Source organism: Anomalospiza imberbis, chromosome 1 (assembly GCF_031753505.1).
Source record: "Anomalospiza imberbis isolate Cuckoo-Finch-1a 21T00152 chromosome 1, ASM3175350v1, whole genome shotgun sequence".
Classification (NCBI taxonomy): Eukaryota; Metazoa; Chordata; class Aves; order Passeriformes; family Viduidae; genus Anomalospiza; species Anomalospiza imberbis.
In genome coordinates, this window is record NC_089681.1 from 58,382,163 (window position 1) to 58,398,330 (window position 16,168).

General features: G+C 43.0%; 1 protein-coding gene and 1 long non-coding RNA gene across 5 annotated transcripts in view; one reads left to right on the plus strand and one right to left on the minus strand.

The window, feature by feature from the left end:
* Nucleotides 1-7,081: 7,081 nt before the first annotated feature.
* Nucleotides 7,082-8,672, minus strand: LOC137475911 (uncharacterized). Its single transcript, XR_011000122.1, has 2 exons — nucleotides 7,819-8,672; nucleotides 7,082-7,500 (listed from the first exon to the last, which is right to left on the minus strand). It is a non-coding gene; the product is annotated as an uncharacterized lncRNA (long non-coding RNA).
* Nucleotides 8,673-9,026: 354 nt separating this feature from the next.
* ZNF407 (zinc finger protein 407) overlaps nucleotides 9,027-16,168 on the plus strand; it is a 338,979-nt gene continuing 331,837 nt past the window's right edge. For 3 of the 4 annotated variants that reach the window (XM_068193734.1, XM_068193765.1, XM_068193755.1), the window contains exon 1: nucleotides 9,027-9,176. The gene's annotated coding sequence lies outside the window, so the exon portion shown is untranslated. Of the gene's footprint in view, nucleotides 9,177-10,025; nucleotides 10,109-16,168 lie in introns of all 4 variants that reach the window. The other variant, XM_068193740.1, reaches the window with a different exon arrangement.

The following is a 16,168-nucleotide window of genomic DNA, read 5'->3' on the forward strand; positions in this document are numbered from 1 at the left end:
GTTGGAATGGAAGATGGGCTTATTTATTTTTCACTGTTGATCTTTGGAATGCCGAATAAAATAGAGCCAAAAAGGAGCATCATTTTATAAGTACAGATACTCTCAGAGCAGTTCACTGAAATAAGGTTCTGCTCTGAAATAGCCACTTACTGTCAAGTTAAAACTATGTGGGTGAAACAGTGGGGCCACTGAATTATGCAAACCATCTCCGTGCCTCCTTCAGTCCCAGAGGCGACAAAGAGCACAAAACTTCAGTTTCAGATTCTCCTGTCCATGAAAGAAAGAAAGCATTGGGAAAGCAGCTCCTGCCCACAGGGGTATTGAGAGCTACCCTTTACTTCTTAGATCAAGAATGAGTATCCACACTGTCTTTCCTTTTTTTTTTTTTTTTAATGTTGTGCAGCATCTCATCAGCTTTTTGAAAAAAAGAAATGCTATGCATTTTTCTAAGGTCTGTAGTGTTATACAACATTTCGAGAAATGTTTCTTCTTGGTTGCACTAACAGCTATTTGTTGCCACAGTAAATTAAAGATAACTCTACAATACTAGTGCTAGAAATAGGATTAAAATTTGCTTCTATTTGTTAGCCTTATTCTAGATGTGCCATATGCCATGCCAGAGCATATTAGATATTCTCAAATTGTGACCAACTAAATACAGAAATCATATGTACAATTTGTGTGTCTACATATGCATGTATGTAGTTGTATGTATACGTACACTTCCAAGATCTAATCCAGTTATTGATTTAAAAAAGAAAAAATCTTGTCTATTCAGATGCAGGTATATTATCTATACAGGTATCAAGACCTGGATCAAAGGATAATAGAAGGATTTAGATTGGAAGGGATCTTAAGGATTACAGAATTGTTTGGGCTGGAAGAGACCTTTGGAAACCATCTAGTCCAAGCCCACTGAAATGAGCGGGATCAAGTAGATCAGGCAGCTCAGAGAACCATCCAAGCTGACCTCGATTGTGTCCAGGGATGGTGCATCAGTCATGTCTCTGGGCAAGCTGTGCCAGTGTTTCACAGACCCCAGAGCACATCTAACAGTACTAGGTGCCTATACATAGCTGGTCAAGTTCTGCCTGTCTCCCTGGTAGAAGAAGACCTGTCCCAAGTTTTCCTTTTTCTTGTAGGCTGTACATCCATGTGGTAGGGAATTGAACACTCAAGAATAGGATCGTATTTTTCTACTGATTATTCATGTGAAAGAATAAATTAGAACATTTTAATTTCCATTTAAAATCAGTGGCTTTAAATGTGAAAGTAGCTTTTTAATATTAGATAAACATAGTTTTTAATCCTTAAGTAATATTTCAAAAGAGAAGACTGAAAAGTGTGTGTCAGCTAAAATCATGGAGAATAAGATGCTGACAATAGAAGCTGAAGGCATAGAGAGATGAGCAGCCTCCTGAGACTGAGAACTAATCAGGTCATTGTCTGCTTAGCCTGTGAAAGTGGAAATTAGGCTTAGTCATGTAGTTATGGTCTTCTTTTTCAGTAACACTACTCCCAAGAAGTTTAACTTTGACTCCTGCTAGTTATTTCTTCCAGAATACTGCATGTGGCTTGTTTCACAAAGTGTTATAAAATGCCTTGCTAGTTAAGGATGTTCATAGTCCATGTTTGGACAGGGAAAATTGTGCAACTGTGCCTTTACCTGTGACACAGAGGCCCATGCCACAGTGGCTGGTGCCAGTGAGACCCACGAGTTCCCTTGTTTCTGCTGGAACATTCCACATGCAAGTAACATGTAAAGTTAAATACTTATTGCTCCAAGGTGAAGCTTAACTGATTTTCATGTTTATACCTTGTATCATAGAATATCTAGAACTGGAAGGGACCCATAAGGATCACCGAGTCCAACTCCATGTATATCTGTATTTGGAGCTGGAGACACATCATTCGTATTAGAAGGTGTGCCATTAAATATTTTAAACAAATATATTAATAGAAAAATATGAACAACTCCTTGTTAAAAGAGTGCATATTTGTCTGGTTTGCTCTACTGCTAAATATTTCAGTGATCTTACTTGCATTCTTCAGAATAGTGTATGAAGAACACCTCCATGTTGCAGATAATTTTGACAAATATATAGCAAAGGTTTTTCTGCAATGCTGCTACACTAGATTATATAAAAGTAGACCAGGAAATTCAAAATTATCTGCTAACAACACAAAGGTGGTGGTAGGCAATCTTTAAACCTCTTTTCATTTTTTTTTCAACTGTGAACTTGAATCAGTGTAAGTCTTCTTCCTGAAGTCACTTAGAAGTCATTTTGACATTTCTACTACTTTCTAAGGAGGTAAGTCACTGTCTGTTGTAATGGGAGGATCAGCAGCTCCCAGTTTTCAGCTGGTTGTCACATAGAATGAGTTGTTTGGATGGAGGACAATGGAGATGGTTCCTAGTTACTTTATCCACTCTCACAGAGTTTTAAAAATTGTAAATACTATCTGAAAATGTGCTTGTATTTTGTTATGCAATTTCACTCAGGTTCTTTGAGTGAAATATGCCACATTCACTTACTCCTCAAGGCAGGAGCAACAGCTGTGTATGTGTGGACTTAAAGAGATAAGTGAAAGTGCAAACACACTTCCACAGGTGTGAAATTTGGATTATTTTTGCTAAGAAACTTTACTCTTGGGAGGGGAAAAAAGCCCAACAAAGCCTTGCTTAAGGTCTAAAGTCCACCCTGCATAAGGTGCATCCCAACAGCAAAGGAAAATGGTCACATTCCTTACTTGATGAGCGTTCGGGAATTTCAGTGTGTAATCAGAAAATTCTTCCTTTGGAGCTAACAGTATAAACACATTCTTATTTCAGTGGATGTAGCTCTAACAGGACTAGGATGCATGTGCCAGGTGGATAATATGTTGACTTAGTGAAGATGAAAAATAAGAATTAAATCTCTATTTCATGTAGCAAACTTTTTTTTTTGCATATTATTTTCTGATCTGCTGCTACATTAAATTTTTATGTATTGATGCATAATGTACTTGATGCTTGTATTTGAGATATATGTCTATTTGAGAAACTTGCTTTGTGAGTTTGCAAGAGATTAATTATACAGTTGCAGAGCTGTAAATTCTGGCAAGCTGGACATCTTCACACATAACAGATAATACAGGGTACTAAATGACACTCATTTTACTGCAATAAATTACTATTAATATTAAATAATTTTTTATTAGAAATCCACAGTACAAGAAAACTAAATCCTTGGAGGTTTGGCAGAGTTGGCCTCCAGGCACACTTAAACATATCTGTAGTTAAATGAAATCAGATGCTGTGGATGTATGTGTGGATAATGCTGATTTTGCTACCTGTCTCAAAGTAATTTTGATGATCTCTTACTGTGAAGTAACATGACGTTTTGGCCAATTGCATGTTCCCCATCCTTCCAATGCAATTTCAATTTTGTTTTTGATTTTTTTATATCTGTAAGAATAATTCAAATATCATGCTAGTAATTTTATTTGTGGAAGTGAAGGGGAGCTTAGAATTGAAACTGTAAAATCTCTGTAATAGAAAGCTGAAAATATTCAACATGACACACTCCTGACATGTACTCTTCTGGTGTGAAGAAACAAGCAATGGCAGAGCCCTCATATGAAATACATCTAGGTTTGCATCACTCTTTTTTTACAATTAGAAATTTAAGAGTTAGTACTGCTTTACTTGTCTCCTGTGCACTGTTGCCTTCCTGACAAAGCATCAAATTCCATAGGCAGGGTTAACATCCTCAATTTGGCAGCAAGCCTAACATTCCAGTGACAACTTCAAAAGATAAAGTTTCATTTAGTCACAGTGTAAGGACCAGTAAAATCCTGGAAGTACATCTTTTCTAAAGCTGCCTTTTTTTGAGGGCTGCTGGACACCAACATTTATATATAGTCCACTTTTTATCAAAAAACAGTGGACTGGAAAGTCCATTTTAAACAAACTAACAAGCAAACAAACAAAACCATGACAGATGCTGTGCTAGCTTCACTCCTGGTGAACAAGCTAGCAGTGGCAGTCAGTGGTGCCTTTGCTAAGTCACCCTTACAAAGGGCACACCAAAGTCTATGGGCACAGGAAAAAGGATATTCACCTGCAGTGCTCTATAGGCGCTGATGTATCTTAACATAGAATTTTCTGGAAGGAACAGCCTGAAAACTTAAAGATAATGTCCATGTGTAAAATTTCTGCCTGTGTGCTTCAAGTAATGTCAGTTATTTGTCGGCATGGGAAAAAACCCCACATCTGATTTACTGGTATATTGATATTGATGTTTGTAGCTAGAAAGCTGCATGCACAGAGACATAAGTGAGGTCTCCTGCCTGCATGACTTGTGTATGCAAAACAGTTTAGTTGTTGGTGCTTATATGCAACTGCTTTCTATGACCATTTATTACTATTTATTTTTGGGGTGTTGGCTACTGTGACACTGAGCATACAGCTATATGACTACTGTTCGAGACTTTTACAACTCATGGATGTTACACAGTTCTCTTACCACTCCTCAGCTGGACTGTAACCTGACTCTAGAGAAACATAACTCAGATTATTCAGGATCTGATGAAATCAGATCATGTGACTCTTCAAGGGCCTCTGTGAAGATACCTCTCTGTGCACATGCAGATAGACATCCATGGCCCCCGTTCTTCTGTGTTGCAGGCTGAGTAGAAAGCCTTTAATACTACTGGCAAGACTAGGCCTGGAGGATGCATCATCCAGGGCCAAATGAAAGGATGTAAAGTCACTCTTTCTTTTGTTAAGTGGGGGAACTTGAAGCACTATCTTGTTTTTCTTCATATTCTTGCAACTTCTATCTGTAAACTTAAACTACTATAAAAGTATTTTAATTGCAAAAAAACCTTTCAATAACTTCAAGCTGCTCAAAAATCATTTCCCCCCCCTAGATTTTACATAATTATAAGAAATTCAAACAAATCCTTTGTAAGTGTTCCATTAAAGCTCGGGTGCTTTCCTTCTTATTTTTCTCTAACATTTATATTGCACTGACAAGAGCAGGAAAAATTAGGAAACCATGTAATTTTTGCTACATTTTTACCTGCCTGCATAAGGTTCTTTACATAACAAGAAAAAAATTTAACAAAAGGTACGTAGCCGTGTGTGAGCATTTTATTTATGTAAAAATGGTTAACTATTGTACTTCAAACAAGTTCCTTGGCACGACCGGGCAACGAACCCAGCGGGTAACACGAAGTGAGTCAGAAGGTGCAGCCTTTAATGAAAGCGCGGCGGCGGGTGTCACGGGCAGCACGACCTCGATGGCATAAAGGTGCAGCCGTGCCCTGCCGCGGCCACTCCTCCTCTAGTTCCTAGAGCTGTCGTGGCTGCCCGGCTTCGGAGCGGGCCGAGCGGGACTCTGCAAGCTCGCTCTCCATCCCTTTGGACACCAGGGGCAGTAGGCACTGACCTGCCGCCATGGTTCCCTCCACAGGGGCAGCTCCCCAAAAAACCACATCGTAGCAGCAGCCACTTGGCCTCAGCCAGCCCATCCGTGCTCTGTTGCGGCGCTGGCAGTGCCCTGGTCCCTCTGTGAGCCTGCCGAGCCGGCCTGAAGCCACCTATGTTCTGCCCAGGCTGCCGTTCAACGGCTGAGGCAGCGCCGGAACCAGCTGATCCTTGGATCACAGTGGTGCTGCACCAGTGAGGGACCAGGATCACAGGACCACGGCCGATTCACAGAATTGTTCATTGAAATTGTCAACTGCTAAAAAAGACCTTTATCGAGTCAGGAAAATCCACAAATGCTAGAGGTTTATGTCCAAAAAGGAGACAGAGGAGTCCTGAAACTTTATTCGAATAAAGGGAAAAAGTCAATTGAGACACACACCCGTGAGGCTTTCTCTCTTGAGGTTTCAGAGAGCGCAGCCTCCTTTTATCCCAAATTCCTTTCCCCATTGGCTGAGGCACTAGGAAGGTACAGCCTTCCCAAACCGCCTATCACATATTTCCCCCTTGAACCAACTATTTTACCCCAAAGCTCAGAAACTCAGGCTTGTGCAGACCCTTGTCTGTTCCAGGAGCAGAACTGCCTGGGCTCTGCAACAAACCTGCTGCCCGAAGTCAGCAGAGACATTAAAACCCATTTCAAAGACGTTACCATCCATACCTTCTTCACCCATCAAATTGTAAAGACATTAACTTTCCTCTCAAGTCCAAGAATTACCTCAGCACTGCCAAGTCCCTATTAAACCTTAAGTCCCTAAGTGCCACATCTACACATCCTTTAAATGCCTCCAAGGATGCCGACTCAATCAAATTCCATCAGTTTGAACAGCCTGCAGCAGCAGGTCAGTCAAACTGGAATATTACACTTTGCTTCCTGAATCACACGTCTTGAAAAATGGACAAAATAACTTGCATTAAAAAAGGAAAGATACAGATACATGTGTATATATATATGTATAGGGAATTGACACTAAAAAGATTCTCGGTGTTTACATCCTAATTATTCTGTTTCATGTTTTCTTAGGAGTTGGAACTGCAGAATAAAGATATATGCAACTCTTCTTAAAAAATTTGCTACTCGGTCAAAAACCAGTGGTGGTTAAGGAACCCTTACGGGTTGGCATTGATACCCTGATATCCTACAGATACCATGATGTCCTTTGGAGGGCGTGCCAGCGACATTCTACCTATGAGATCATCACTGAGTCATTGGCTTACTTCTTCTAAACAAATCATGGGAAATACCGTGATTCAGTCGGTAAGTAGTATTATGGTGACTGCCTTTATCCTGCTCAATGTCTGACTTCTGGTAGTAGTAATCACAAAGCTGTGTGTGTTTTCTGTACAGGAGCAAACACAGAATATCACGTAGGAAAGGTAGGGAGAGTTTTAAGTTACACAGCTAGGTGAAGAGCTGGTACTACTCTTGGAATGAGTAACAATTCTAGTGAAATCAGTATTTTGGTGTGGTAGAAATATAGCAACTGCAAAATAATTCCCAGTGTCATATTCTGTTAGAAAATAAATATAGTCTATGTTTACAATCCATTGATAATCTAATTTATTAACTAATTAAATTCTTGTTAATTACTCACTGACTTATTCAGCTTGCATTCTAATATATTTTTATTAGCCTAACTATTTCAGAACACAGAACCACTTTTCAGCACAACTTTAGAATTCTGTATATACCTAAGCCAGAACATTAAATGTACGGATGTAAACATTTAATAAATACAGCTTATAATTGCAAAATAAAATTAATTATTTTTGGTACAGGTATGATTTTTCTTAGATTAACAGTGATTCTGCCTTAGTTGCTACTTGTCCCATACCAATGGCTCCCTCTTCAGGCTATTCCTAAAATATGCTGCCTCTCTTCATTTTGTTAGAAATGTTTCAACTTGTAAGACTCCAGCTCGCATGGTCAGTTCTTCTCACATGTTTCCTCTCAGTAAGCAAATGAAGAAATAACTGATGGACCAGGCAGGCTCACTTGGTGACCCTAGAGACCCCAACCTACAAAGCTTTTAAGGCATATGAAAGGAACCTGTGAACTGCAGCAAAACTGAGCTTAAAGGACATCAAAAGGTTGTTTTACCTCTTTCCCCCATGCTGAAAAATACCCAAAGCAATCAGATTGTTCGTAATTGTATGTCTTACAACTGCCACTGTAAACTTCTGTAAACTCTCCAACTATAAAATCTAAGTATGTATCTAAAATCCCACAGATATCTTCACTACAAATTTAGCCATATTCTGTGTGGATTTCCTATTATACACAGAACAATTAAATTCTGTACTATAACCCATAGGTACAGGACAAGGAGATAGCCCTCTCTCACCAACGTCCTGTGTGGTACTTTACTGTTTTAAATTTTGTTCATTTATTTGAAATCTTACCCAAGACACTAGTAAAGTTCACTTTGCTTCAATGAAAGGCTCAGGCCACAGCAACTGCTTTGTTTTCAATCCATTCTTGCAGTCTTTACAACCCACAAGAGAATTGGCATTGCTGTGCCATAAATTTAGCAGATTAGCCAGTGGCTAACGCGCTGAGTAGCACTGTCAGTTGTCACTTCTAGTTGGTAAGCTCATGCACACGGTGTGAGTGGGAAGTCAATGAACTGCAAACCTATTCCCGAAGAGGTGCTCTCTCCTTGTGTGTCTGTGCCATGGCCTTGAAGAATGCCAAAAGCTATTTAGCTAAGATACTGTCTACTAAAAAATGTTGTGTAATCAGGAGATAAATGGGAAACCTGCATTTTAAAAATCAAAACACACTGCACAAAAGCAACTGCATTTCACCACAGGCTTCTGAAGACTCTTTATATGCTGCTTCTTTGCTTTGATATTATATTTTCATGGGACTTGGCTTAAGAAGAGGGAAAGAACACTTAGGGTTTCATCATCATGGTTCCTTCTTGAGTTTATAAAATACGAAATACTTTACAAATTGCCTCCCTCTTGCCTTTTTCAGCTGTTTCTCTCTTGAACCGCACTCCCTCAAAGTTATTTTAATACAGGGGACCGTCGACACCTTTCGAGTGATAACCCTAGCGAACGGTAGCGGGCTGTGCATCAAGGACTTGCTTCCCCCTGCTCCTCCAGAACAGGTTTCCCAAGGACCAGATCCGAATCTCGCTGCCGTGCGACGCAGGGTGAGAATGTGAAGCACAGCTTTACGCACAGCCCAAGGTTACCCGGGCGCAACCGGGGGGGGGCTGCCCTAGGGGCAGAGGCCACCGGCAGGCCGGGCTGCTTCGGGAAGCCCCAAACCCGCACCCGTTGGCTCCTGCCAGCGCCGTGTGCTCTCGTCCGGCAGGCGCACGAAGGTGCGGCCTCACCAGCACGCGCATCCCGGGAAAACCCTCGGGACTCCGTCCTTCCTTTAGGAACCATCCCTTCCCGGGATGTGGGGCGGCAGCAGCAGCCGGGAGCCAGGGACGCTGTCAGGGCAGGGCAAGATGGCGCCGGAGCGCGCTCGCGCGGCGGCGGCCGTTGGGCGCGCGGCCCCTCGCGCCCGCGGCTGCACGAGCGGCGCCGCCGCACCGGCTCCCACCCCGCCGGCGCCGCCGCGTCACGTGAGCGCGCCTCGCCCCCGCCCCCCCGCGCGCCGGGCATGACGCAGCGCGGCGGATCTACGGCGCGCCACTGGTGACACGGCTCGGCACAAGCGGAGGCGCTCGGCTCCCCCCGCGCGGTAAGCGCTGCCCGCCGCGGCGCGGCCGGCCCGTCTCGCCGCCCAGCGGCGCGAGGCGAGCCGTTGCCTAGGCCCTCGCGAGGGCGGCTCACGGGGTCGCCGCGTCGCCGTCTCCCCTCGGGCTTTTTGGGCCTCTGCGCTGCCGTCGTTTTTTTTTTTTTTTTTTTTGGGTGGGCGGGCGAGCGCGTTGCGGCGCACCGGCCGAGCCAATCCCGTGCCTGCTTCCTCCCAAGCTGCTCGCCGATTGGCCGGGGTGCCGAGGGTGGGAAGAGCGCCCCTTGCGCTCATTGGCTGTCGCAGCGGGCCCCGGGGCCGTGGGGGTCTTCCCTTCCGCTGTGCCGCAGGCGGGCGGCGGCAGGGAGGGGAGAGGGCACGGGCGAGGGCAGCGGCAGCGGGGACGGACGGACGGAGGGAGGGAGAGAGAGAGAACCGTGCGGGGTGGGGACCCGAGCGACCCGCCACGGCGTTGCGCGGTTCCGGCTGGCGCGTGCTCCGGGCTCCTCCGCTGTTCCCTGTGTCCCCCCTGCGCCCCGCTCCCGAGGGCCGGTGCGCACGCGCGGGGCCCGGCCGGGCGGCGCTGTGGCCTGAGGAGACAGCGGGGCACGGCGGCGGCGGCGGCGGCGGTGACCGCCGGCCCCAGAGAGCCGCCGCCCCGCAGGGACGGCCCCGGGCGGCGCCCCCGAAGCGCCGAGCAGGGACTGTTTGCGCCGTGGCGGCTGCGCAGGCGCGGCGGGGCGGGGTCGGTCCGAGGAGGGCGCTCGGGAGTGTCAGCGTGCGGGGTTTGGCGCTGCCTTGAGTAGTTGCAGCCGCCCGAACCGCCTTTTCTTACTTTCCCTTCATTTTCCGAAGGTTGCTGTAGAATGAGCGGGGATGAGCTTTGAGAAGTGCAGCGATTGACGATGGGGGACGACACACGTGGCTGCAGGAGCTCTGTATGTGGCTCTTATAAGGGATAAAGGAGGGGTTGTAACTGCTTTCCTTTTATCCTGCTTCAGTCACCAGGCAGAGCAGTCACAGAATTACAGAAGTAGGTAGGAAAAGACCTCTGCTATGCTGAACACCATTTCATCAACAGATAGCACTGTGTGCCACATCCAGTCTTTCATTAAACACCTCCAGGGACAGTGACTGTTACTTCCCTGGGCAATCCATTCCAACGTCTGATCACACTTTCATCGAAAGAATTCTTTCTGATGTCCAGTCTGAATTTCCCCATGTGTAGCTTAAGGCTTTTGTTCTCTCAAGCTATCGCTGGTTGCCTGGGAGAAGATGCTGGCTCACACCTGGCCTCACCCTATTTTCCCGTGGTTGTAGAGAATGATAGGGTCTCCCTTGAGGCTCCTCCAGACTAATCAATCCCAGCTCCCTCAGCCATTCCTCATAGGATTTGTGCTTCAGACCCTTTGTTTCATTTACTGCCCTCCTCTGGAGGTCAGTCTCTTGAATCATGAGTACCTCCTGTGCTCTCACAGTCTTAGGGTGTTCAGCGTAGTTTTGTCTGATCTAAGGAGTCTAAGTAGACCCTTAGGGAACCTGTCAGATTATGGCATGGAAAGCAAGTTCCCATAAACAACATGGAAATGTTAATACACTTCTGAGGGCGTGTGTGTCTTCAGTAGGAAAGATTGTTAACCTGTCCCTCAAAGGCCACCTACCAGTTTTAGTTTATCATCTATATGTCCTTTATATAGAAGAAATTGTTCAGTGTGAAGGTGGAAAGGCACTGGCACAGGTTGCTCAGAGAGGTTGTGGGTGCCCCATCCCTGTAACTGTTCCAAGGCCAGGTTGGATGGGGCTCTGAGCAATTGGCTCTTGCAGAAGAGGAACTAGGTGATCTTTAAGGTCCCTTCCAACCCAAGCCTTCCTATGAGTCTATGTTCTGTCTTGTTTAGTTTGAGTTGTTATTAAAGGTTTCCTGTTGCTCCTTCAAATAACTGGTGTGGCCTGTGGACACAATGTTAATATTAAATATAGTGTTAGTTGGCAAAAGGAAAAAACATCTGTGATCTGAATGCTGTAGCTAGTAGTGATCTTAGAATTTATGAAGTGAAAGGTTCTGTTTCGCTTTTCCTGTGCCCTCTTTGCTCTTTGTGTAGTTGTGCTGATGCAGACTTGCAAGACCTTGGCTTTGTCACGTGCTCCTGCTCATCTGTATGATACTAAGGATGGTGGTAACACCTAGGGATTGGTGGTAACACCTGTTATTCATTTCCAGAGATAATGGAAATCCAAAAGTGTGAGGGTAAGAGTGGCAGTGGTGGGTTTTCTGGTGGTGAAAAACCGTAACAGACTAGCATACAATGTAAACACTGGGTGTAATTCTCTGATTCTCACCTTAATACCCCAAAGGTGTGGCATGTGAAGACTATAAATTTTCCATTCCTGTATCAGAACATGAGTAATCAAGATGTTTGTATGAGACTGGAGCTCTGGATGTTGGGATCTATATCTTTCCCAGGTCACACCTCTTCAGGAAAGATGAAGACAATTACAGGCTTCAGTTGGGTCTCTCTTGCAATCTCCTACACTATTCACAGCAAGTTACATTAATCATGGAAGTAACATTGCAGTCATTCCATCCTTATTTCATAAATTACTTCAGCATGGACATATAATCAGATTGTAGCTTTTATATATAAAATATGGAGCCTGGCAGTAATTGTATAATCCATACATTTTAGAAAAAGTTAAATGCACTGATATGACAGGATGATGATGGACTGTGACTTTTTCAGTATGTTCAAACATGTCAGTTTTATTAGCATTTTGGGAAATATAATTCAAATTACTTGAGTTAAATCTTTTACTATCATACTTCTGTAGGAACTTATGTATAGTAATAGCATCAAAGATTTCCAATTTATTTGCATGGGAGTTTTCTTTGTTAGAAATGCTTTTAAAGCTTAACCTGTGTTGTCTCTATAGAAAAACATTACATGGAGATAGAATGTGTGTGAAGGAGATGTCAGTTGCAGTATTCCATTAGACTCAACCTTTTGTAGTGAAGAACAGCATTTTCTTGTTAGTGTGCACAACATTAGAATGAGGTGGCTTTGCTTTGGTTATTTATTTTTTTTTTCCATTTTTTGAATGTGTTCAGGGTTGGGGTTTTGTGCATGAGATGGAATTTACAGACAGACTGGCGCATGAAATGTGGTTGAACTGGAATTGTTCAGTGGCTCCTATGTTTGAATTTCCTAATGTGATTTAGAATTTAAATATTCTCTTTCTCAGGAAAACAGCAAGGTTTCATTGGATGGATGATCCCACCAGTCAAATAAAAACACTGGTTTCAGATACACTTGATCTAGTCATTCATTGAAATTAATGCCTTGGTATTATGGTGCATGTTAAAGGTACTAAAAAGTTGACCTTTTAGATTGAAATCTGGAGTATAACTTACTCTTTTGAAGGCTTGGGGAGAAAGACAAGATGATGTGATTGAACAGATACAGTGGCTGTGTTTCTATGGCTGTTCTCAAAACCAGACATGCAGCAGAGTGATCTCCTGTGCTCTGTGTTGTGTGAGGAGTCAAATGGAAATGGTGCTTTCTCTTTGACAGATTGTCAGCAGCTGCCCGGCTGAGCATTCGTGGTTATTTTTCTACCCCAGAAATGTCTTGCTTTATGTTGGCCTTGCCACCTTGGAGTAGCACAGCCACCCAGTGCTGCCACTGCTGCCTGAGGTGCCACTGCATCACTCAGCAGCCTTGGCCAGCAGCAGCCAAGGCGTGGAGGCACCGCTCCTCCTGTGCACCAGGAGTGGAAAGAGCAGAAGCAAGGACAGCAAAGACACAAAGGTGGACACAAACACATGAAGGAAATGAGCACTCTGCCTCACTAGTAGTCACAGAATCAACTAGTGATCTTTCTCAAAAAACCTTTGAAATCAAGTCCAATCTCTCACCCAACACCACCATGTCAGTTAGACCACAGCACTAAGTGCTGAGTTCAGTCTTTCCTTAAACACCTCCAGGGACAGTGACTCCCTGAGCAGTCCATTCCAATGGCTAATCATGTATGAAGAAATTCTTCCTCATGTACAGCCTAAACTCCCACTGGTGCAGCTTAAGACTTGTGTTTTCTTGTCCTCTTGCCGGTTGCCTGGGAGAAGAGGCCGACTTCTCTCAGGCAAGTACAATGTTTAGTACTAACGGGCATAGAGTTATCCATGGAGGTCTTGGAGAGAATGTATTAGGAGTAGGGTTGCATGGGACCTGGCACTGCAAACTACTTAAATCTTGCCTGGCCCATGGTGTCAAAAGTTCATGCAAAATCTCTCCAGTAACATTAGAGTGGTTTTATCTTTGGTCTCTTTGTTTTTGCAGTGGACATTCTTACATGGTTACACAAACATGTATGAAAGTTTAAATATGCCTATATGTACTTCTAAACTGTAATTTTTAAAATTTTTTGTCATTATGGGCTGTGTTAACATATAAACTGAGATTGTTTATTAGCATGTGTGTATAAAACTAGTGAAGAAACAAAAAATATAAAAAGATGTTCCTGTAATTTCCAATTTCTCACCTGCAGAAGTTCCAAAGGTAACTTTTTGCTTTGCAGAAAGGAGTTATATGTTTAAAACAGGGGACTCATACATGCTTTCCTGTTCTGCAGTTGTGAATGCCATTAGTACTGTTTCTGCCACCTGCCAGAGAAGAGTCAGTCGTTACAGAAGTCTGTAGCCTATTGTAGGTGTTTATGTTAAATGTATGTAGAAGTTTTCATATTTTACTTAATTTCAGTTCTTCAACACATGAATACGAAAGAAAGTGATGTCCCAAACTTACGTCAGCAATCTATAGCTTTATAGCAGAAAGAAATCTAGCTTTTTTTCCTCAGTATGGAAAAGAAAATTGCAGTACATACTACCCAATTCACACACATCCTTACAATGAAATGATCTAAGTGCCTTTTAGAAACAAGCACTAATGGTGTTCCAAAAGTAAAATGCTTATTTGCATGATTGTGACTGCTTTCCAGTCCTGTTTTAGCAGAGCTGTTGATTGCTAATTTTTTTTTTGCTTTGTTTTGTTTTGTTTGCTTGTTCTACAATAGGCTGACCTTTCTTCTCTGTAGTCTGGCCTACTACTGAACTACTGTCTGTATGGGTTTTGTTTAAGTGGATTGTGAGGCTGTGAATGTTCTTAGGTTTTTTTGATCCTTAGTGGTGCAGGCATAAATTTTAATTGCCTCTGTCTTTCTGAGTCCAGACATACAAGTTGTTACGTCTGTGTGACGTATGCAAAGGCCCAGGGGGAGGTGTACAGAGTTAGAGTACATAATATTTCAGTATGTAGATCTGAATGTATGCATCTCTATAGGTTATATTTTGCTACAAGTGCATATTTAGATGCTTTTCTAGCTGTTATTTCTTGTTGTAGTTATAAAGTTTCTTGCTGTCCTTAGCCCCATCTTTGGAATTTCAAATGTTCTCAAAAATATGGGTAGCAAGACGTGAAAAATACATATAAATGTTAACATCCACTGGAATTACAAGGGGTAGCAAAACTTACCGAAATAGTAATACTAAGTCTTCATTTCCTATGAAAATCATTGTTTAATGTGATTTTTTTTTAATGGAATCCATACAGTTACCTGGTATATAATCTTTTCTGTAGTTAACATTCCAGCAAGAAGTTTGAGAACATTCCAGAGAAGTTTGTGGAGATCCTGACAGGAATTATGATTTAATCAAAGACAGATCAAAGATTGTTGTGTTGCCATTTGGATGTTGTGTTGTGTTGCCATTTGGATGGCCTCAAGAGCTCTCGTGTGGCTTTATATATGTGAGCTCTCTCTTTAGTCGGGTTTTCAAGCTTGGGCTCACTCTGGAAGAGCCTGTGACCTTCACTGTTTCCATTCAGTGTGTTAGATTGGATTTATTTAAATGTTTGCTGTAAATGTTTGCTGTGAACATGAGATAATCCATGCAGAGTTGACTTTAGCCCACTTCTGTGTTGGAGGGAGAAGCAGGGACAGGGGTGACCTTTCCATCATGGTTCACATGTGGAAGCATCAGACTTGCTGCTCTTATAGTACCTGGAGGGTTGGTGCCTCTGGAAAGCCCTGTGCTGGCTGTGTGTAGCCCTGTGCTGACTTAGCTGTAGCTAAGTCTCATCCTGCTGTATGCCCAGAGCTCACTGGGTGTGCCAGGGTTTCCTGCTCAATGTTCTGCAGCCCTGCAGGAAATCCTGTGTGACTGACAAATGTCACGTTTCCTGGTGCATGGGGTGCAGTCAATAAGTGAAAACCTTCTGAGGAGCATATCTTGATGTTCCTGGGATAGCCAGCATCTATGCACATCTTTCTGCACAAGAGCCATGGCATAGGAATATGGCACTAATGCATTTTGCAATGCCATGTGGTCTTCTAACAGGGAGAAAGAAATTCCTGTTGCATGCTTGTCTTCCATCGAATGTTTAAATGACATTGAATGTTTAAGTTGGATTGTTCCAAGTCCTTGAGAAAAGGATAGCAAGCTCCATACATTCAGTGAAGGCAAAATGTTGCACTTTCCATGGTTCCTTGGTGTGTAACATGCTTTCTGCAGGGATGTATTGACATTGGATTTGGGACACTGAATATGCAGTGAGGACAACAGTGATCCTTGTGTTTTGGTTTTTTGTTTGATTTGTTACTTTTGTCTTCTTCACTTTCAGTTTTCAATGCCTGTGAAGGAAAGACTGTTTCTTTGCATGCTCCCCATGCAAGGCAAACTGAGGTTTACCTTAATTTTTAAAGGGAAGATTAGTCTTGGTGTTATGTCAAATAAATTGTTAATAGGATATACATTTCTGAAAAGTCGGAATAGATAAATATAAAATCTAAAAGCATTGATAAAATGTAGCTTGTTTGTTTGCTTTGACATCTCCAGAATAAAGTGCAATGAATACCAAAAATTAATAGTTCAGAATGTGTATCCCTTACTGGGCAAAGCCTGGCTGTTACAAGATAGAGCTTTTTTTGTTTTTTTTTTTTTTTTTTGA